General features: G+C 39.5%; 1 protein-coding gene across 1 annotated transcript in view; it reads left to right on the forward strand.

Annotated features, from left to right (window-relative positions):
* Positions 1–23,446, forward strand: part of PACRG (parkin coregulated) — an 803,955-nt gene that overhangs the window by 681,542 nt on the left and 98,967 nt on the right. The gene's annotated exons all lie outside the window — the stretch shown is intronic.

Raw genomic sequence — 23,446 nt, forward strand, 5'->3', positions numbered from 1 at the left:
TCCTAGCAACGATAAGCAATGCATTATTGGACTGGCATCCATATGGCAGGGGGCCTGGACACTTGCAGTCCTCCAGCCTCTATGACTGGTAGGCAGGGCTTGTATCATCCAGAAAGAATGGTACATTATTTAAAACAAATTCTAACAAAACTGTAAGGGAAAACAATAAAATATAAAATAAACGTTAAAAATACCAAGAGATGAGATTGTTTTATCAGATCAGGCAAATCGCAGGCTATGTGGATTTTAAAAGCTCGCTCATCTCTAGAGCAGACAGTTTACTGCTTACACATGTTTCAGAAGCTAATGATTACAGTTTCCTTAGTGCCCTCATTCATCATGTCTTATCTGAAGCCAACTGAATTGAGAAGACCCAGAGGCAAGCTTTATTACATGACTGCCACCCAGGAACACTTGACTGGTAAAACCATTACCTGATCCACTGAATAGACTGCCAGCAGTGCCTGGGAAGATAAAATGCTAGACATGTTTTTACATGCAGGAAGTTTCAATTATCCTCTCATACATCTAATGTTATAATTAGCATTACAAAGTGGATCTATTTTACACAGGAATGTCAATGGAATTGCGATCATGCAGAATATTATTTGTGTAAATGCAGAACCTGGTGAAGAAACATAAGTATTATGCAAGTGGCACATTGTTTGATTCCTTCCAACACTTCAGTAATAAATATAATAGGAGTGAGAGAAGGAGTGGAGTAGGGATGGGGGGAAGAGGGCTAGGCTGGTGCACTGAGGATTCACTGCCTGAAGCTGCATTTTTAAACACTTTGCTCTATGAGAGATCTGAAAAGGAATTTATGGTTTAGAGTATAATAGGATGGGAGTAAGATTTACCCAAACATGAATACACACACTCATAGCCTGCGAGAATGCAGGAGTTTTGCTCCATGCTGACAATAGAGCCATAACCATGTAACCTTAAGGTGGAACTAAACCTATCAATTTAACAGTTTCCCAAAACAGCTCCATTCAAGGCATGCTTTGAAGAAATGACTCTCACAGCTGCTGTTCAACAAAACTGTCAAAGCATTAAATGGCTGGTGTCACATCACATATGCAGCACCATTACAACTACGGAACAGAGACCAAGATGGCAGCTTCCTTGTCTGTAAAGGAGGGTTTAGTTACACTTTAACACATTGCCATACCTACTGACAGATTTCTAAATATGATGATAAACATCATTCTATTACTGTAATTAAATAGAATCCTTGGCTGTTGATTAAAGTATATGTAGAGGCAAAATAATAATAATGAAAAAAACATAGTGAGTGCATCTCTCCAATGCATGACCATTTTGCCATGTTTGGAACAAAATAGGGTGGTCAGTTTCTGAATTCTCATAGATATAATACCACATCCTTGAATAGTCATGAACAAAGAGTGAGTATCCCCAATTAGGACTTTAAAGGCATTGATATCTATACAAAGGTTATGAGATGTATTTGAAATACGTCTCATAACCTTTGTATACATATCAATGCCTTTAAAGTCCTAATTGGGGATACTCACTCTTTGTTCATTTTGCCATGTTTTGTTTCTTTAAAAACAATGCAAGTGCAGAGCCATACTTGTTACACTCTTATTGACGATTTCATTGGTCTACACAATCTTTCTGTTATGTAACCTAACAGATCCACCTTTTGATTGGCACATCATTTTTGGACTTTATTCTGTCACATGTTGTTATGGGGTAGTTCTCCCGTTTCTTCTTCTCATTGTTTTGACTGAAACCCTTAATAAACGATTGAACAAGAAATTTAGGAAAATTCTAACTTCCTGTTTTTTCTGCCAATTCTGCATTTATCAGTCCCACTGGTTATCACTATGCGCAATTTCATATTTGTGGATTACAGAACACCTCCTCCCTCTCTCTGGAGACCATAAAGAAGGGAGGTGTTTTATAGTACCAACATACATGCCTTATGTATAGTATATACATGTCTTATGTTATTAGTATAATAACACCACTTCTCTATAGATACAGTATAGAGAATGAGTATTCTGTCACAATTATAGAAAATACATTACTGAAAGGACGACCAGGTAAAAAAATTAATGAAAAAAAACTGAATAAAGGAAACTAATGCAACCGTCATCTTTAAAGGCTGGTAGAATGCAACATAAAAATTGGTATTGTTAGGTTTGGATACACTTTAAACCTAGCAAACTAAAGGTTAAAGACAATAGACATCTTCTGTATATTTATTTAATAGACGTTCAGTTCTAAAGATATTCTTCGGAATCTATCATTCAAAATGTTTTACAAATTTAGCTTGTGTTATGTGTGTAGAATAGGTTGTTAACATTGGTCTTTGGTAGATGCTTCACTGAGAGTGGGGAGAAGTTGTAAGAATTCTGTCTGTTGATTGATTTATGCACCACTTGGATCTGTCAAACTGGACTGAATATGTACTTTCCAATGTATCAGAAAAATATGCTCATTATAGCTCTTTTCTTATCTTGGCTTAGCTTGGAGAAGATGATGCATAGAAAATGGAAATAGTGGTCTTCTGGAGAGGCTAACAAAGGCCCAGTAATAAGTAGCTAAAGGATTGCTCTCACTGATTATGTCAAAGGTCTTAGGAAAGAACAAAATATTTTAAATATACTTATAGAATGTTTTTACATTACTAAAAATCTCTAAATAAGTAGTTGCTACTGCATTATATACACCTGTGTTGTACAAAAGAAAAAAATATATAGATATATCCTAAAATAAACATTGTTTTGCTGAAAATATAGTGTAAATATGTTCTTGCTGCTTGATCTAGGCTACATTGACCCACCACATTAAGCATATGAAATAGAAAAAACAACATAATACAGGATGTAGCAAACCTTCAACCTTCAAAAGTAATATCTGTATATCCTTAAAGTTTAGCTGTATTTTACAGAGAAAAAACATATCAATGCTTACCCTCCTTAAAATAAAAAGGATCTGCTATCATAGACCTCAGATACAGCTCAGGTCTGTTTTCCACTGCCCCACCCTCCAGTACACTAAACGTGAAGGTGCTTATAGCTTTGGGTTATTGAAATTAATATCAAATCCCAGAGAATGCCAATTGTGGGGAAACAGGTTGGGCGGAGTCAGTGTGTGACATCATCAGGTTCCGGCAGATCGGGTGACACCGCAGCCAGCTTTTATTATCACTGCCTAATTTAGCTACTCAAACGTAAGTAAATTTTTTCACTAAGAAAAACATTCAGACTGCATTACGCTATGAAGTTTCTCCCTGTTTGTATTTTATATCCGTAGAGAGTAGTCTTTTGATCACAAAGGGCTGGTTCTTTCAGTCTGCTTACCAAAGTGTTCCCTTGGAAGTCTGCTGCCGGAGTAACCCATTATACCTAGGGAAAGAATGTGTGCGCTTCTAGATTATTTACCTTTGGTAAGAGGCCCCTCTTCTTAAGGAGCACTTATGAGCGAAGGTCCTTTATAGCACTAAGCACTTGCTTTTGATGGACTTTATTTTCATTAAGAATTACTGCACTAATTAGATTTTTTCATATTTTTGGGGGGGACTTTTCTTCATTATATTTGCAACTTGCGCATATATACTGTTGATTTATGAATGTTAGCTCACCTAATTGTTTACTTATTGCTTGTTTGCACTTATCAAATTTTCAAATGATGGTATTGATCAATAATTTTTCAATTGTTTTTTTTTGCACTGAGTTATGAATTTTATTATTTAAAGGGACAGCTCACCTTTTTCTAGTACATATTGAGATTAATACTTGACTCAATAGTAATAGATCATATATTCTGTTTAGCTAAGGCCAGGGCAGTGGAAAGCAAGTTTGTACTGCATCTGAGGTCTTAGTGCTTATTTTTTATGAGAGGGGTTGGGAGTAGGCACTGCCTCTTTTTTTTAGGTACACTTGCTTTAAGCATTATCTGATCTACTCTTGCCTTGCCAAACGAACGCCAAGCCAACCGTCAAACCAGCCAAGTGAACCGTGTAGTTTTTCCATAACCTTTTGTAGCTCTGAAAACTGCAAAAGACCCAACAGTAACTGTCCCACATCTAAGATAAATCTAGTGCACCAGGCAGAAATGTTTAGAAGGATGGTAAGGTGATGGCAAAAACATAACCCAAATTATTATTAATAAAGTGTTTATCAAGGAGAAAAAGGGATGCTAATTTTTCCACGCTCCAGGTCCTTACATTTCCTGCTGCTTGTTTTATTTTGAGTTCAGCAGTACTGCTAGTTCTTGTTGCTTGGGCTAGACTAGCCTTGCCCCCCCCCCACCTTCCCCCAAGATTAGCCCTACAATGTTCCCAGCAGAAACTCCAAGTCCATGTGTGGCTCCAAATCTGTACAGTATGTGTTTTCTTACATGGTTGGATTCTTTGCAAGTGATGCAAGATATTCTAACTCAGTAATTATTCACTATAAGGGTGCCCTTGAAAGTGATAATTAGCACTTGCAGGCATTGAAATGGTTTGCCACTGTTAAGATGCTGTTCCACTAATATGTTACTACAGTATATAATGCAGTTTGTTGAGTAGGAGATCATTTACTTTCCTCAGTTGCTCATTATTATTTCACATTGATTAATCTTTACATTAGAAGAGTTTTTTCAGTTGTCATCTAAATGACAGGGTATGCTTGCTGGGTGGTACAGTACATTTTAGACATGTGCATTTGTTTTTGTCTGAATGCATTTTCATCCAAATTTTGGGTATTTTCGTTAACGTTTTAACAAACGATAACGAATGTGCAGAATCCGAAAACCGAAAGATCTGACATAAACAAATGCTTTAATTTTCGTTTTCGTTGCAAAAACAGTTCGATATAGATAGGAGATTCGACATGACGGTGACGATAGCGATCTGTGTCCATCGAACCTGTGGTCGAATGTGCCTAACCTTAGCTCTATTAGTCTAAGATTATTCTACATATAGAGAAAAGATTCAACATAGAGAGAAAAGATTCAACATTAAAGAGACAATAGCAAAAAAGGTTGAATGTGCCTAACCTAACTCTATTAGTCCAAAATTATTCGACATAGAGAGAAAAGATTCGGCATGAAGATTCGACGAAGCAGTCACCGCGAGCCGACATTTATAGTCAAATGCTCCGCCCATAGGCAATAGAAGAATTCTAATGTTGGTTGACTTGTAATAATAATTAATAAATATAATTATTACTAGTGTCATACAACATTAGAATTCTACTATAGCTTGTAGGCGGAACATTCGACCGTTGTACAATTGCGGCATTGTACAGTTTAGCTGCTCCGTCGAATCTTCTTAGAACATTCGACAGACACCATAAGCCTTCACTGACAGATTCGACCTTAATTATTTGGGATTTTCGGACGAATGCATTTTTTAATGAAACAAAATAAATAAAAACAAATTTCGGGAGTAACTAAATAAATTTATTTTTCGGCACATGTGCAATTGTCTAGTACATTTATTCAGACCTCATATGGGGTATATTATTTGTTTCCCTTATAAGCTACATTTATATTTATGTAAGAACCAGAAGAAAATAATACAATAACACCTTTATATATGTCAAGGCTTATTGTTATATTTTTATTATTTGGACAATAATCCATAGATATACATATAAACATTGGGTCCTTCCCATGGGCATTTTCATATTCAGTAAGATCAACTCTTTATCCTTGTTAAATGATATTGTCAGAACCAGTATGTAGCCAACTGTTGTATAGTGTATGTGACCACAAGATGTTCATGCTCTCATTTCAATGGAGGCACAGAAAACACTATACATATATCTTATTATTTATTAAATACTAAAAATTCTTCCAGAATCATTTAGGTTTTGTTTTATTCTCTTTACAAACCGGCACAGATGAGCTTCCATCTTCCTGTCTTACATGAAACTCAGCAATATCCATCTCACATGAAAGTGCTTGTAGCATCTGTCAACCTTTCGTAAAGATAAGGGCCTCCTCTAAAATAAACATGGGCAAAACATTTTTCAGATTTTTCATAGATCTGTGGATATACTGAGTTGTCTATCATGGTTTCTTTAGTATGAAAAATATGGCATTTTTTAACCACAGATTATATCATAGTTTGCTTTATATGTTTACTGATCAAATGTATTCAGAAAGTCAACAACTCAAGTATATTCTATGCATATATGACAAACGAGTGACTCCATTTTAAACTACACCTGCCATTAACCATTTCCCATCTGGGACAATTCTGGCACTCCGCTCCTACATGTAAAAATCATAATTTTTTTGGTAGAAAATTACTTAGAACCCCCCAAAAATTATATATTTTTTTAACAGTTACCCTAGGGAATAAAATGGCAGTTGTTGCAACTTTTATATGTCACATGGTATTTGCGCAGCAATTTTTCAAACGCGTTTTTTTGGGGAAAAAAGTTTAATGAATTAAAAAAAACACTAAAGTTAGCCCAATTTTTGGGTTTAATGTGAAAGATGACGTTAGGCTGAGTAAATAGATACCTAACATTAGGGATGAGCCGAACACCCCCCCCGGTTCGGTTCGCACCAGAACTTGCGAACAGGCAAAAAATTTGTTCGAACACGCGAACACCGTTAAAGTCTATGGGACACGAACATGAATAATCAAAAGTGCTAATTTTAAAGGCTTCTATGCAAGTTATTGTCTTAAAAAGTGTTTGGGGACCTGGGTCCTGCCCCAGGGGACATGGATCAATGCAAAAAAAAGTTTTAAAAACGGCCGTTTTTTCGGGAGCAGTGATTTTAATAATGCTTAAAGTGAAACAATAAAAGTGTAATATCCCTTTAAATTTCGTACCTGGGGGGTGTCTATAGTATGCCTGTAAAGGGGCACATGTTTCCCGTGTTTAGAACAGTCTGACAGCAAAATGACATTTCAAAGGAAAAAAAGTCATTTAAAACTACTCACAGCTATTAATGAATTGCCGGTCCGACAATACACATAAAAGTTCATTGATAAAAATGGCATGGGAATTCCCCACAGGGGAACCCTGAACCAAAATTTAAAAAAAAAATGACGTGGGGGGTCCCCCTAAATTCCATACCAGGCCCTTCAGGTCTGGTATGGATATTAAGGGGAACCCCGGCCAAAATTTAAAAAAAAAAAATGGCGTGGGGTCCCCCTCAAAATCTATACCAGACCCTTCAGGTCTGGTATGGATTTTAAGGGGAACCCCGCGCCAAAATTTAAAAACAAAAATGGCATGGGGCCCCCTTAAAAATTCATACTAGACCCTTATCCGAGCACACAACCTGTCAGGCCGCAGGAAAAGAGGGGGGGACGAGAGCGCGCCCCCCCCTCCTGAACCGTACCAGGCCACATGCCCTCAACATTGGGATGGTGCTTTGGGGTAGGCCCCCAAAACACCTTGTCCCCATGTTGATGCCCGGTGGTTGTGGGGGTCTGCGGGCGGGGGGCTTATCGGAATCTGGAAGCCCCCTTTAACAAGGGGACCCCCAGATCCTGGCCCTTCCCCCTGTGTAAAATGGTAAGGGGGTACAAAAGTACCCCTACCATTTCACAAAAAAACTGTCAAAAATGTTAAAAATGACAACAGACAGTTTTTGACAATTCCTTTATTTAAATGCTTCTTCTTTCTTCTTTCTTCCTTCGGTTTCTTCCTCCATTTTCTTCTTCCTCTGGTTCTTCTGGTTCTTCTGGTTCTTCCTCCGGTGTTCTCGTCAGTCATCTTCTTCCGCGGCGTCGGCGTCTTCTTCCCTTCTTCTCCTCGGGCCGCTCCACATCCATGATGGCATGGAGGGAGGCTCCCGCTGTGTGACGCTTCTCTCTTCATCTTCTTCTCTTCATCTTCTTGTCTTCATCTTCTTTTCGGGCCGCTCCGCATCCATGATGGCATGGAGGGAGGCTCCCACTGTGTGACGCTTCTCCTCTTCTGACGGTTCTTAAATAACAGGGGGCGAGGCCACCGAGTGGCCCCGCCCCCCTCTGACGCATGGTGACTTGACGGGACTTCCCTGTGGCATACAGCGGGAGCCTCCCTCCATGCCATCATGGATGCGGAACGACCCGGAGAAGAAGGGAAGAAGACGCCGACGCCGCGGAGGAAGATGCTGGACGAGAACACCAGAGGAAGAACCAGAAGAACCAGAAGAAGAAAAAGATGGAGGAAGAAACCGAAGGAAGATAGAAGATAGAAGAAAGAAGAAAGAAGAAAGAAGAAGCATTTAAATAAAGGAATTGTTAAAAACTGTCTCTTGTCATTTTTAACATTTTTGACACTTTTTAAGTGAAAAGGTAGGGGTACCATTTCACACCAGGGGGAGGGCCGGAATCTGGGGATCCCCTTGCTAAAGGGGGCTTCCAGATTCCGATAAGCCCCCCTCCCGCAGACCCCCACAAGCACTGGCCAGGGTTGTGGGGATGAGGCCCTTGTCCTCATCAACATGGGGACAAGGTGTTTTGAGGGGCTACCCCAAAGCACCCTCCCAATGTTGAGGGCATGTGGCCTGGTATGGTTCAGGAGGGGGGCGCTCTCTCGTCCCCCCTCTTTTCCTGTGGCCTGCCAGGTTACGTGCTCGGATAAGGGTCTGGTATGGATTTTTGGGGGGACCCCACGCCATTTTTTTTAAATTTTGGCGTGGACTTCCCCTTAAAATCCATACCAGACCTGAAGGGTCTGGTATAGATTTTGAGGGGGACCCCACGCCATTTTTTTTTTATTTTGGTCGGGATTCCCCTTAATATCCATACCAGAACTGAAGGGCCTGGTATGGAATTTAGGGGGACCCCCCATGTCATTTTTTTTTTATTTTGGTTCGGGGTTCCCATGCCGCTTTTATGTGTATTGTCAGACCGGCAATTCATTAATAGCCGCGTGTAGTTTAAATGACTTTTTTTCCTGTGAAATGTCATTTTGCTGTCAGACTGTTCTAAACACGGGAAACATGCGCCACTTTACAGGCATACTATAGACACCCCCCCAAGTATGAAATTTAAAGGGATATTATACTTTTATTGTTTCACTTTAAGCATTATTAAAATCACTGCTCCCGAAAAAAACGCCCGTTTTTAAAACTTTTTTTTGCATTGATCCATGTCCCCTGGGGCAGGACCCAGGTCCCCAAACACTTTTTATAACAATACCATGAATATAAGCCTTTAAAATTAGCACTTTTGATTTCTCCCATAGACTTTTAAAGGGTGTTCCGCGGCATTCGAATTTGCTGCGAACACCCCAAATTGTTCGCTGTTTGGCGAACTTGCGAACAGCCAATGTTCGAGTCGAACATGAGTTCGACTCTAACTCGAAGCTCATCCCTACCTAACATGTCATTCTTGAAAATTGCACTCGCTCGTGGAATGGCGCCAAACTTCGGTACTCAAAAATCTCCATAGGCAACGCTTAAATTTTTTTCTACAGGTTAACTGTTTAGAGTTACAGAGGAGGTCTTGGTATAGAATTATTGCCCTCGCTCTAACATTCGCAGTGATACCTCACATGTGTCAATTGAATGGCATTTACATGTGTGGGTGTGACGTACGCATGTGCTCGCTTCTGCGTGTGAGCTCGGGGGTGCTTTAAACCTTTTTTTTTATTGTTTATTTTATTTTCATTTTTTGATTTTTACACTTTCCTTTTGAAAAATTTTTTTTTGATCACTTTTATTCCTATTACAAGGATAAGACCCCACATCTCTCCTCCAGGCTGGAAAGACTGAGATTGAAAAAAAGACAGGACGATCTCGTTATTCCAGCCGAGTACATGGTAGTATTTACAACTGCCAGGCTGGGCATAACATCATAATGTCACGCCCGGACCTCCGAGAGTCATAGTCATAGAGATGACCAGGGATCATCTGTTCCCCGGAATTCTGTATGGATTCTGGTGGATTCCTTCTCCGGCTCACCGATCGCAAGGTGAGTTGGGAGAAGCACCGGAGGGTGGCGGGAGAGGGGCTGAACTGCCGCTATCATTCTTACCGTGAAGGTAATAGCGGGCTGAAGAGAACAATACCAAGTTGATGTCTGTTGGTGCAGGCTTTAGACTGGTATAACCTCTGAAATAGGAGGATGTCCATGTATGTCCTCCCGGCAGAAAGCGGTTAAAAAAAGTGAACTAAGAAAATGCATAAAGCACACAGTGGTGTATGTGTGTACCTGTAGCAGTCATTTTTATGACCTAGAACACCTCATAGGCCAGTGCAAATTTCAACACTACCTCAATGTCAAAGGGTTGTCCACCCCACCCTTCTGACATCCTATTGATCCATCACTATGACAAGAAGCCTTTGTGGCCATTAGGAAGAGGGAGAGCCAGTGTTAGCAGGACACATAAGGAAATTGGTGAAGGTATAAGCAGACACCTATAGGTGCACATTGTCAGTTTATCACTTTGGTTCATGGCATTTTAAAAGCAAGCAACTGAAGACATATTTTAAATACACGTTCTGTGCTACCTGATAACAGATTTAAAGTTTTTTGTGCAACCAGTGACTCGTCACTTAAGTCTGGCACACAATATTCGTTTTTTCGGTTGTATGAAAAAAACTGTCAGCTACGGTCAGAGCCACTGTACTAACTATGTGAAGTTAGTACATCGATTTTCCCACTGAGCTGTTGTGTTCTGACAGGGGGGACGGCCCCCCCCACCAGAACACTGATCAGCCCTCTCCACCATTGACAAAGAGCACTGATCAGGAATCAGTTGGCTGCTGGTTTTCTAGCATACTCGTCCAACACTTCTGTCCAACAAATTGACATACACATGGGCTAAATGTCGGCCCTTTTTTTTTTTACCGGGCAATGCCTCCAGACATTTGGCCCGTGTGTATCAAGCTTTAGCTTAGTATATATGGTGAAGCTATTTTGACTATTAATACTCTGATTACATATTAAGCAATAAAATATTACATGTAAGTCTTTATACAGCATCATTGTAGGGAAAATCACACAACATGTTTATGTTCTGATGAGTAAACATTATGATGGCAATTGCAGATGTAAACATGTCCTTAAAGGCATAGTTCACATTTACCAAAAAAACTGCCTATGCAGATGAGGGGTATATTTAGATAAAAAATATTCTTTGTAGCTTTGAGGAAAGTTGAATAATGACCTAGCTATAGGTGTAGCCCATTTTCATACCTTATGAAGCCTAATGCCCTGTGCACACGATAGGATTTTCCGATGGAAAATGTGTGATAGGACCTTGCTGTCGGAAATTCCGACCGTGTGTAGGCTCCATCACCCATTTTCCATCGGAATTTCCGACACACAAAGTTTGAGAGCTTGCTATAAAACGGATTTTGTTCTCGGAAATTCCGATCGTGTGTGCACAAATCCGACACACAAAGTGCCACACATGCTCAGAATAAATTAAGAGACAAAAGCTATTGGCTACTGCCCCGTTTATAGTCCTGACGTACGTGTTTTACGTCACCACGTTCAGGACGATTGGATTTTCCTGACAACTTTGTGTGACCGTTTGTATGCAAGACAAGTTTGAGCCAACAACCGTCTGAAAAAATCCATGGATTTTGTTGTCGGAATGTCCGATCAAAGTCCGATCATGTGTACGAGGCATAAGCCTGTGTTCACAGTGCAGACACTGCATGTAATTCGCACAGGAATCGCAGCACATTCCTGTGCAAACTACATGAGGTTTCTGTGGTGCGAATTGAGCCATGGATTTGTATGGCTCAAATTGGACCGCATTCGGGCCAAACTGGTGCAGGACCATTTTTTTTTCCACCCCAGAATCGGATCGCATGGGTGTTCACACCCATGTGATTCGATTCTGCAAATCTCCGTTTTGCAAACCAATTGCAGGGTGTCGTTAACATACACTCCATGGGTGGGTTGCGATTTAGATGCGGTGCCGAATCCTCTGTGCATTTGCATCGCATCTAGTGTGAGCCTAGGCTAAATGGGATTGCATTTCCTCATCCTGCCTTGTTGCTAGGACTTTGTTAAGACATGCACAGCTTTTACTCTTCATGCCATCACAGGAGTGAGCTCTTTTTCTAATTCAAACCCTCTCACACAAGCTTTCTCTCCCCTGACGCAGTAGTTCTGAGCTTAGCATTTAAATGTTCACTCCTGTGATGGTGGATGTGAACAGCAACAGCTGGGAGTCTCTTAGCAATGTCTCAGCAACAAGGCAGGATGGGGAGATGCAGTCTCATGGAGTTTTTCAGTCAGGCTGTATGAGGTACATAAATGGCCTACACCTGCAATCAAGTCATTTTTCAACTTTGGTCAAAGCTGCACAGTTTTTATCTACAGATGCCCCTTACCTGCATAAGCCATTTTTTGGGGGGAAAGGTGAACTATGCCTTTATACTTGAGTTAAGGGTGACAAATGATTTAACTGCAGCTATGATCCCAATTAAAACCATATTTTTGTTTGCATGTCAGTAAAATGAATTGTTGGTAAAAGTGAACAGTAGTCGGTATATAATGTATATGCATTTCTATAAGAATTCTATTTTTTGGACTAAGTCCAGTTTCTCCAATGTATCTGTCGAGTCTGAATATTACTCAATATATTTTACTGTTTTATATAAAACAAATGGATTATGTCACATCACGTATAATTCTTATCTCTTATATTCACATTTATGCTTAGCTGGAAATAGATGGTTCTTACCCAATGGTTCCCGCAGGATCACAAATGTGAAAGATGAATGCATTTCTATATGCTTCATGCAAACCTAATGTGGTCAGAACAAAAGGATTCCAATTAATCTCATGCTGAGATAGGCAGAAAACTGTTTTATTTGCAGCCCAGGATATACTGGAAAACCTGAGCATCTGATAAAACCTAAATTCCTTTTTTATTATCAACCAGAATCAGTATAGTCATTGAAGTCATGTATTAAGGGCAATATGATAACGGGTTATATTTTTGTAATTAATACATTGTAATATACAATCTAATAACTTGTGTTAGGAATATATTGGTATTACTGTATGTGAGAGAAAACAGTCCTTATGGTGGCAGATCTGGTCACTTGTCTTTATAGCAATGTCAGCTAGACACCATTTAGTTGATAACCTTTGGTCAATAGTGTTTATTTATGGCACTGAGATAAAAGTCTCATTTGTTTCAGATTATGTTCCTATTCTAAAACTTGGTACACACTAGGGCTCTATGCACACTGGGCTTAAAAAGTGTCTGTTCTTTTGGGAGTACAAAATGCTCATATAGAGCATTTTTTGTACAAAGTCTAGACAAGTTTAGAAGAGTTTTTTTCTGCCAGTAAGCTCCAATGAGAAACGCGAACCAGAAGGTTTTTTTTTTCCTGCCTCTAAACTTTGAGCTCAAAATATGCCTGTAATTGTCCTAATGTGCATGGACACATAGGATAACATTAATTAGCTTCTACAGGCAGAAAGCAAAACTCCTGTAGAAGCTACGTTTTTAAAGCCAGTGTGCATGGAGCCTAAGGCCCCTTTCACACGGGCGGATAGAATTCAGCTTTTAGCTATGGATAGATCAAGTTATCTACCACAGCTAAACTCACACAATGCTTTCCTATGGCCCCATTCACACACTGCATTTAGCAACGTTTTGTTACATGGGGTTTTGTGCGGTTAGAGAAAATACATTTGACCGCGTCCAGGACCGATTTATTGCAGCTATGTGCACATAACTGCAGGTAATCGCAGTGTACTATTTCTCCTGCGGATAGCAGCAGCAACAAGGAAAGAAAAACAACAGGAAGCACATCAGAAATGGCAAGAATGTTCCAACGCAGCTAAATGCAGCTGAACGCAGCCACATGTAAACGCAGCTAATCGCAATGTACAACTGCAAGTGATGGCTGTGCCTGGAGTCTTATCATTTCAAAATAACAAAACATGCTTTTAACAGCCGCCCGTGTGAAAGAGGCGGGCTGAATGAAAAAAAAAAACTGAAGAACTCAGGAGGAGCCACTGTACTAACTATCCAATGTTAGTACAGCCATCTCCCACTAAACTTTGTGTTCTGACAGGGGGGACTGCCCCCCACCGCCAGAGCACACAGGCCAACACTCAAAGCCATTGGTTGAGAGCGCTGATAGGGTGCCGATCGGCAGACCTTTTTCAGTCATGCCCCTTCAACAGAAGCCATTTGAATGGACGGCTTCTATCAAACTGGCTGCTGTACCCAGGGGATGAATGTCGGCTGGTTTCTATTGAACCGGCCGATGCTGCTTGATATTCGGCCCGTGTGTAAGGCCCTTTACCAACATGAAAACTACCCTTACAACAAGTATATTGGCAAACTAGCTCCTCTCAGTGAAATAAACAATAAACACATTCCTTTCCTAATCATGTTTGTTTGAAATTCTACCTATCTTTGGCTAGCTTTACCTGCTGCTTGGTAGCACATAAAGCAGAGTTCCACTCAAAAGTGGAACCTCCGCTTATCTGACCCCTTACCCCCCTCTTGTGCCACATTTGGGCCTTTTCGGTGGAGGAGGAACAGGTATCTGTTTTTGACAGGTACCTGTCCCCACTTCCGGGAGATCGCACTGCAGCGCGATCACCCGGAAGTTCCCTCCTTCACCCCCCACCACCGGGCCATTCAGAAAGGGCAGTGCGCTTTGCGCATGCGCAGTAGGGAACCAGCTGTGAAGCCGCAAGGCAAGGCTTCACTGCCGGATCCCTTTACTACGAATGGCGGCTGCAGCACCTGAGAGCCAATGGAAACATCGACTGGGGTGCCAACATTGCTGGATTCCAGAACAGGTAAGTGTCCTAATTTTCATTTTTTCCTGGCTGCGGAACTCCTCTTGAACAAGCCAGCAGAGGGAATAGCTGGCGGTGGGCACAAGCATTGTATATGCCACAGTAGACAGAAACACAGCCAGAAACTATGGCAAGACGATAAAATTACTGGAGTCCTCAAGTGATATAACATAATTCAGTGGATGACTCATATACCACCTATAACTTAGTTATTATTTCTTAGTGAACTGACCTTTTAAACACAGGCTTATTTAAAGTGAAACAAAATTCCCTATAGACACCTCCCTTTCGCTGATGCTTCCATCTTCACCCCGGTTTATTATTTTTGACCATCTTGAATGGCCAGCCTGGGATGTTATCACTCCCTCGCATGCACACAAGAGTTAATTCATTTTGGCACCACGGCTTGCCAAACATGTGCACTAAACCACAAGTGCATCCTTCAGTATAAATTTAGTAGTAGAGGAGTTGGCAGGAGAAAGAGCAATGTTTATTGCAGAAGAGACATATACAGTCTTATATGCAATTAGAGACTACCTGCAATCAAGTTTTCCCAAATTCACTTAATTTCCGCTTTATTATAGAAGAGAGTACAGCATATAAAGTGCAGCTACCAATCGCAACAAGTTGCAATTTTACATTTATATTGCACTGTAAATAATTTAACTAAAACTGGATGCTAGTGTACTTCTAGCAAAGTCATTTTGTCTATTCCTTCTGAGCTAATAAGATAGCACTATCACTGCTTTTAGATGTGCAAAGCTATTGTTTGATTGCTTTCTAAAGGCACATCTGTGAATCAAAAGTTGGATGTAAATGTATATTAATTTTTAATAGAGAATCGTTACTAAAGCAGACAAGTCTTTGAAACACATTATTTATGAAAACTTGGCGCACATTCAACTGTCCCATCCTAACACAATATGCTTAAGATCTACAAATAGCAACAGAAGTCACTCATATTCCTTATCAGCCCATGCCTGCAATATACTCCTTGTAGGGAAGAGCTCTCAGTATTGTAGAAATTCTTTCTGATAACCCTGTGTGCCACCTACAACCATTCATAGATTATTGTTAGCATTTAAACAGTAGGTGCTGAGTGGCTATGATGGGCTTTTTATTTAAAGTGAATGTGTCACTTATTCGGTGATGCTATAGTTTCACGAAGCAGCCTAAAACACAGCTGAAATAACATTCACATTTGAAATTTTTGCATTACGATGTAATTAACAATGTAAAATCAGGACGTTTGGTGCCTTTCATTTAAATATTCAAGGATTTATTTTTATTTTTTTCAAAAAGCTTCTTGGAGATTGAGTTCTTGACATTACCGTGAGTCTGGATGTTGCAGATAATAATTCAGCAAGCCTAAATGCAGAGTACAGTTTGTACAACATTGTCACATTATTCTGGACACTGCCAGACACAGACAAGTGGAAACATGTTAGTGTGTCTGAATGAACAGCTGCATATCCAGATTCTTTTTTTATGTGTCACAGTGATATGACTTATGCACCCCCTCTTGCTGGTGGCCAGTGGGATGGGCAGGACAGCCTTATTGAAGACCCCTTGCATCGGTGGTCACTGTAAAAGCCCACCATCCTTAACATTGATGGTTAGTGCAGAACTGTACAATTGTGGTCAACACAAAAAAGAATGCCCTGCTTGCATTAGTGGACAGTAGTAGAAAGATTGCCCTCATACATTAGTGGGAAGGAAGAATGCTCCTAAGATGAATAAGTGGGGTTGGTTTACTAAAGTCAGATAGACTGTTCACCTTGCAAGGAAAGTTGCACTGTGCAGGGGCATTTTCCCCAGAGCTTAGTGAATGAAGCAAAAACTCTGCTGGCTTCTATCATCCAATCATGTACAACTGTTTTATTTTTAGTTTTCTTGCATGTGATTGGGTATTCTTTGCAAAATGAAATTGCACCACATTCACTAAGCTCTGGGACCAATTGCCCTGCAAAGTGCAACTTCCCTTGCAAACTGAACGGCCTATTTGTCTTTAATAAATCAATCCCTGTGGTTACTTAACTTAGAGACTCCACTAGGCTCACATTACCATCTCTGACTCTGCCAAGTGACATCGGCACCAGAACTTTGTTTGAAAAGTGCACATATTCTTTAAATTTATAATGTGTTCAAATAGGTAATAAATATATAAATAATACATTGATGAATAATAAATGCTAAACCATTTACGGGGGGGGGGGGGGAGTTATTATAGGTTGATTTTAAATGTATAGGCTAACTCTGTAAAATATGCATTGGCTCTTCCAAGCGGCAACTTACTACTCCATGACTACTCATATGGACACTGTCAGGATAGAAAGAAGAGTTGGAGGAAGCTGCCATGTCCTACTCATTTGAAAGGTTCATGCTCTGTGGTTGTTGTCCTTATCTTTGCTTCCACTGACATAAAAAAAAATAATGCAGGTTCATAGTTGCAAATTTACTGTTTGTGTGCTTATTCTGGATCACTGACTCAGCTGTTAGCCCAGTCAGATCTACACCATTGTACAGTGGTTCCCATTCTTCTATCCTTACAGATTTCCTTTATATTCAATGGAAATTCACATTAAATATTTCCCACAATCCTAGCTATTGTCTTTGTGTTTTTCTGTCTGATATCTTTGTGGCCTGACAACAGATCCTTTTAATCTGCTGAAGACACAGATAAGTAAGGGTATCAGGCATTTACTGTGATTACAGCAGTGTTTTATAATTCCTTCTCTCTATCACTGCTTCTGTCTCTTCATCTATTCATTTTTATTGTTTTGGATTTTTTTTTTCTCCATACAAGCTGCTAACTACCTTACAGCTCTTTCTTCATGTGTATGTTCATAGATTCAATTCTCTGCTGATATAATTACCTTAAATAAATGTCATATATGCAGTAAGTAAATTATACAAATGATGATTGGTTTTCCCGTGACAAAAGCAGGGAAAATCATTCCTTATGCATAACCCATAAATATATGCCATAAACGTAATCTGATGTAAATTTACTCAGGTATGTTTTATAAACGTGAGGAAATGTAGCGCAGATCATTATATGTGTTGTGTTCATATTACATCTTGTACAGTAAAATAACAGAATTAGCCTTCTGTAATGTATAACTTACATTATAATAAAATATATCTATTAGCATATTGAACTACAGTCCAGTTAAATAGTTCAAGCTCAACTCCAGCTTCTAACTCTCATCCCTAATGCCTCCTTTTCACCCCACTGAAGCTGCCCCAGGCTGTGTATTTCGGGTTGAGTGATTTTGGACATCATGCAACCTTGAAGACTAAGGGCATCCTGTGGTATGTGCTGCATGGGGACAGCTCTGAACTAAAGGTAAGTATTGCAGCCTGAGCTTCTTTTTAATTCTTTCAGAGGCTGGATAACATTTTTTAACCCCTTCCCGCCGAGCGTACGCAAATCTGCATACTCGGATTTCCAGGGTTATACCGGGATGATGCCCGCAGCTGCAGGCATCATCCCAGTACTTTTGTTTAGAGCCGGTGATCGGCTATCCGAATATAACAACCGATGCAGCTAAAAGCCGCTCGGCTGTTATACCGGAGGAGTGGGAGGGGACGGTGTCCAATCGGCTGCCTTCGGCAGCTGGGGGCGGGCTGGAACGAAGCCTCCTGCTCGTAAACACGGAAGCGACGTCATGACGTCACTTCCTGTTTACTCGGCTGCCAATGGCGCCGGTTTAAAAAAAATACACAGTATTCAGAATCGCCGTTTTTGGCGATCTGAATACTTTGAAGTGCAAAGGAGGGATCGGGGGTCTTTTAGACCCCCGATCTCTCCATAAAGAGTACCTGTCACCACCTATTAATGTCACAAGGGATGTTTACATTCCTTGTGACAGCAATAAAAGTCATCAATTTTTTTTTTTTTAAACACAATTTATAAATGTAAAAATAAGTAAAATAAATAAGAAAAATTTTTTTTTTTTTTAAAGCGCCCCCGTCCCCGGGAGCTCGCGCAGCAAAGAAAGCGCATATGGAAGTCGCGCCCGCATACGGTGTTGAAATCACACATGTGAGGTATCGCCATGATCATCAGAGCGAGAGCAATAATTCTAGCACTAGACCTCCTCTGTAACTCTAACCTGGTAACCGTAAAAAAATGTAAAGCGTCGCCTATGGAAATTCTTAGGTACCGTAGTTTGTCGCCATTCCACGAGTGCATGCAATTATAAAGCGTGACATGTTTGGTATCTATTTACTCGGCGTAACACCATCTTTCACATTATACAAAAAAATTGGGGTAACTTTACTGTTTGGATTTTTTAAAATTCATGAAAGTGTCCCTTTTCCAAAAAATTGCGTTTAAAACACCGCTGCACAAATACCATGTGATATAAAATATTGCAACAATCGCCATTTTATTCTCTAGATTCTCTGCTAAAAATATATATATAATGTTTGGGGGTTCTAAGTAATTTTCTAGGAAAAATATGGATTTTAACTTGTAAACACCAAATTTCAAAAATAGGCTTAGTCATGAAAGGGTTAAGGTTTAGCCCAGAGTAATGCCCCGTACACACGGTCGGATTTTCCGATGGAAAATGTCCGATCGGAGCGTGTTGTCGGAAATTCCGACCGTGTGTGGGCTCCATCGGACATTTTCCATCGGATTTTCCGACACACAAAGTTGGAGAGCAGGAGATAAAATTTTCCGACAACAAAATCCGTTGTCGGAAATTCCGATCGTGTGTACACAAATCCGACGGACAAAGTGCCACGCATGCTCAGAATAAATAAAGAGATGAAAGCTATTGGCCACTGCCCCGTTTATAGTCCCGACGTACGTGTTTTACGTCACCGCGTTTAGAACGATCTGATTTTCCGACAACTTTGTGTGACCGTGTGTATGCAAGACAAGTTTGAGCCAACATCCGTCGGAAAAAATCCTAGGATTTTGTTGTCGGAATGTCCGAACAAAGTCCGACCGTGTGTACGGGGCATTAGACTTTAAAATGGACTCGCCATAATAGGAATATGAAATCTGCCTGTCCTTACATTCTTTGAAGATGCTGGCTCTAGTACTGTCATTCTAAGCCTTGCTTAGTTAGTTAAAATTGGGTTAGAGGGTTGTAACTTTAAATGAAGCGCATGACAGTATAATCATGCACCTCCATATCTGAGATAAAAGGAGAGGATTTGGGACGTCATATGAGGCACATGACACATGATTGGTAAAATAGTCATAAAGTGATGACAAATTTATGATACAAAAGTAGATACCGTAGCACACTGCAGTTATTGCACACATAAACAAATTCATATATACACCAATAACATGTGACATATTGCAGTTCATGTATATACACACACACAAATATCATCATAATACACCACGGTAGATGATATTATGAGCCAATTTTCACTCCATGTCATATAGTTATAGATATGGCAAAAAACATCATAATGGGATCTAAAATATAAGATAAAAAACGTAGGTTAGAGACATCACTGCATCGAAAAAGGCTTGCATTTCATGGATTTGCTCCACTTCCTCAGGAGCGGATGCATTATATATATCTGCAAAAAGATATATAGATACCAATGGGGTATAATTGGTTACCCCAGTGCTTAGGTACTTAGTGATCCAATGACCTGTATGTAGTAGCATGTGAATCAGAACTCCCAAACTGCATATTTCTTCCAGGATAGTGGGTCATTTGTTAGTGAAACAAGGACAAAGATGACAGTCTAGGACCTTGCATGCAGGTAGATTTAGTAGATGAAACAGAAAGCGCTCCAACGTCTGTTGCTAACATTAAGAAGGATTAAGATGGAGATGCAGAGGACGCTGCAGAGGATCAAAATCAGTAGGGGTCGACATACACAGCAAAAAAAAAAGAGAGTATCAACTAGGCTGAAATCTGCCACCTTATATTTTAATAAAAGGGGGTTTTGTAACTTCTAATGCCACATTCTGGCCACATCGGACATCATAATGTTTGCTTTGAAAAAAATTGGACTTACTGACTTACTAATAATATGCTGATTTGTGTGTAGTTTCTGTGACCTAGTTTTTTTTGTATCACAATGTATTAATATATTAGCCTCATAGCATCAGCAATTTGTGAATTATCTCTTGTAGGATGTGCTGCTAAAAGCTTGCAGCTGAAAATCTACTGGTATTTGAGGGATGATGATGAAATCAACAGTGGCAGTCTTTGATATGTTAATTAAAAATTCTGTATATATATATATATATATATATATATATATATATATATATATATATATATATATATATATATATATATATTCTAACTAAATGCCTGTATAACCTATATCCAGGAAAGGTTGCAGGTGTGCCTTTGTATGATAGTTCAAGATCTTTCAGTTTTCAATGGAATACACTGTATGAATAAAGCACAATCAGTTACAATAATGAGTAACCACTAAATAAGTGTGCCGTTGGCATTATGCTATTATTAATGTACAAGTTTTTCTTTTTTCTTTCTTGTCAAACAGTAAAACACAGTAAAATTTAAATATTTGTTGCCATTCACACATAATACAGCATAAGTTACCATAGCAACAGATTATGTCAGTGAATAATATGGATCAAAATTTTAACATGCAGGAAAAGTACAGACTTACAAAGCCTTTTCTTTGCATATAGAACTGTGATCTATGTGTTTGGGATAAATATAGTTCAGATCTTAATAAAAAAAGACTAACAAAAACGAGTCCACAAAACACTGTTTTATGTAAAACTATAACATAGAACAATTTTCATTGTACAAAATTGTAATTCTTTAATTGGAAAAAAAATAATTTGTGTTCTCCACTACAAAAAAGTCAGCCTGGAGCTTCTGTGTCTGTTCTGTGTCTGGAAAACAAAAGTCAGCTATGTTGTTATATCCCTAGCTCTGCTTATACATGAGTTACTCCGACTGAGTAGGAATGGGGTAGATACAGATACCTTGTGTGGAAGGGAATAGGACATTGGAGAGCAGTTACAATGTGTTGCCTAGTACGTTATATTTTCTTCCACTTATAGCTATAGTGCACCAGTCCACAGCACAACATCCTGGAATATGCAGCTCCATGCTACCTCTTCCATACAGAAGACTTAGGCTAAGTTCACACTTATGCAATGCAGGAAACGCAGTGAATCCTGTGTGTTTTCTGCATCGCATTGCAATTGCATCGCATGGATGTGAACACCCATGCAATGCAATATAGGTGCGGGGGAAAAAAGCGTCCTGCGGCATTTTGGTGTGGATGCGATGCGATTCTCGCCATACAAACTGTATGGCTGAATTTGCACAGCACAGACATTGCATGTGATGTGAGCAGGAATGTGGTGCGATTCCTGTGCGAATCTCAAGCGGTGTCTGCATCGCACCAGTGTGAACCTAGCCTCAATGTAAAAAAATACCAGCATTAATCCATTTCTCACAGCCAATAAGGAGATTCAAACCAGTTTTAGAAGTTTAAATGTTATTGGTGAAACAAACATAGAAAAAGACAGAGGGCATAACACAGCACATTCTCTAGAAAGTGTGGCCCATATGGAGCAGTAAGTGTGTGTGTGGGTGTGTGTGTGTGTGTGTGTAGTGAGAGGAACTTCTCCTTATCATAAAAATTATGTTTATTTTATAAAAAAATGTTTAGTAATGTCAATCTACACACATAGTTATATACTTATACATCTATAAACCGGTATAGCTATCTATCTATCTATCTATCTATCTATCTATCTATCTATCTATCTATCTATCTATCTATCTATCTATCTATCTATCTATCTATCTATCTATCCCTATACATATACCTTTATACCTATATTATCTATAGATAATTGCAGGCTTTTGGCTTAAAAGACTGTATTTTACTGTTTATTAATGCATGTATACATGTTATTTGAACTATAGCAATGTGTTTTTTTCCTTGTTATTGGAAAACCAATACAAATCATTTTTGGGAGATAATTGCAGGCTTTTTATTTGTTGCATGCCTTATTTTTCTTTTCTCTACCATTTATCTTATGGGGCCATTTTCACAAAGGGCAGATGACTCCATCTCCCTTTATTTCCCAGACCTATGGGTCTGCCACCTGAAACATGTGACATAATCTTCCCAGGATGCATCTGTGTGGTCAGGGTTATATAACCAGTGCCTTATTCGGCCAGGAAGTGGTGGAAAAACAGTAATTGTAAGTGAAAGCAAAAAGTAAAGATTGTAGGATGAATTCATATCAGCATGCAGAGCTGCATGGTGGTGTGATTTAAGTGAAAGGGGGAAATGTCCATTTTAACATACCATCAAGGTAAATGGACAGCATTTGAATGTTTGTAGAGTTTACATATATATCCATTGCTTCATTTTAGATGAAAACGGCCTTCTTTGCAGTAGCAGGAGATACTGTATGGTTGACTTCAACCTACAGTATGCTGCTGAAGTCTGTTACTGTATAGTCGTTTTTATTATGCTTCACAAACAGAAATGAAAATGTGCTTTGCTTCAGTTCTTACTTCTACAACATATGGGATGAGAGATAAAGGGGTTGATTTACTAAAACTAGAGAGTACAAAATCTGGCGCAGCTCTACATAAAAACCAATCAGCTTCCAGTTGTTTTTGTTTATGTGTGCTTAATTGAACAAGCTGAAGTTAGAAGCTGATTGGTTTCTATGCAGAGCTGCGCCAGATTTTGTACTCTCTAGTTCTAGTAAATCAACCCAAAAAAGTCAAACTGGATAAATTA

The sequence above is a fragment of the Aquarana catesbeiana genome, linkage group LG04 (assembly GCF_042186555.1).
Source record: "Aquarana catesbeiana isolate 2022-GZ linkage group LG04, ASM4218655v1, whole genome shotgun sequence".
Lineage (NCBI taxonomy): Eukaryota > Metazoa > Chordata > Amphibia > Anura > Ranidae > Aquarana > Aquarana catesbeiana.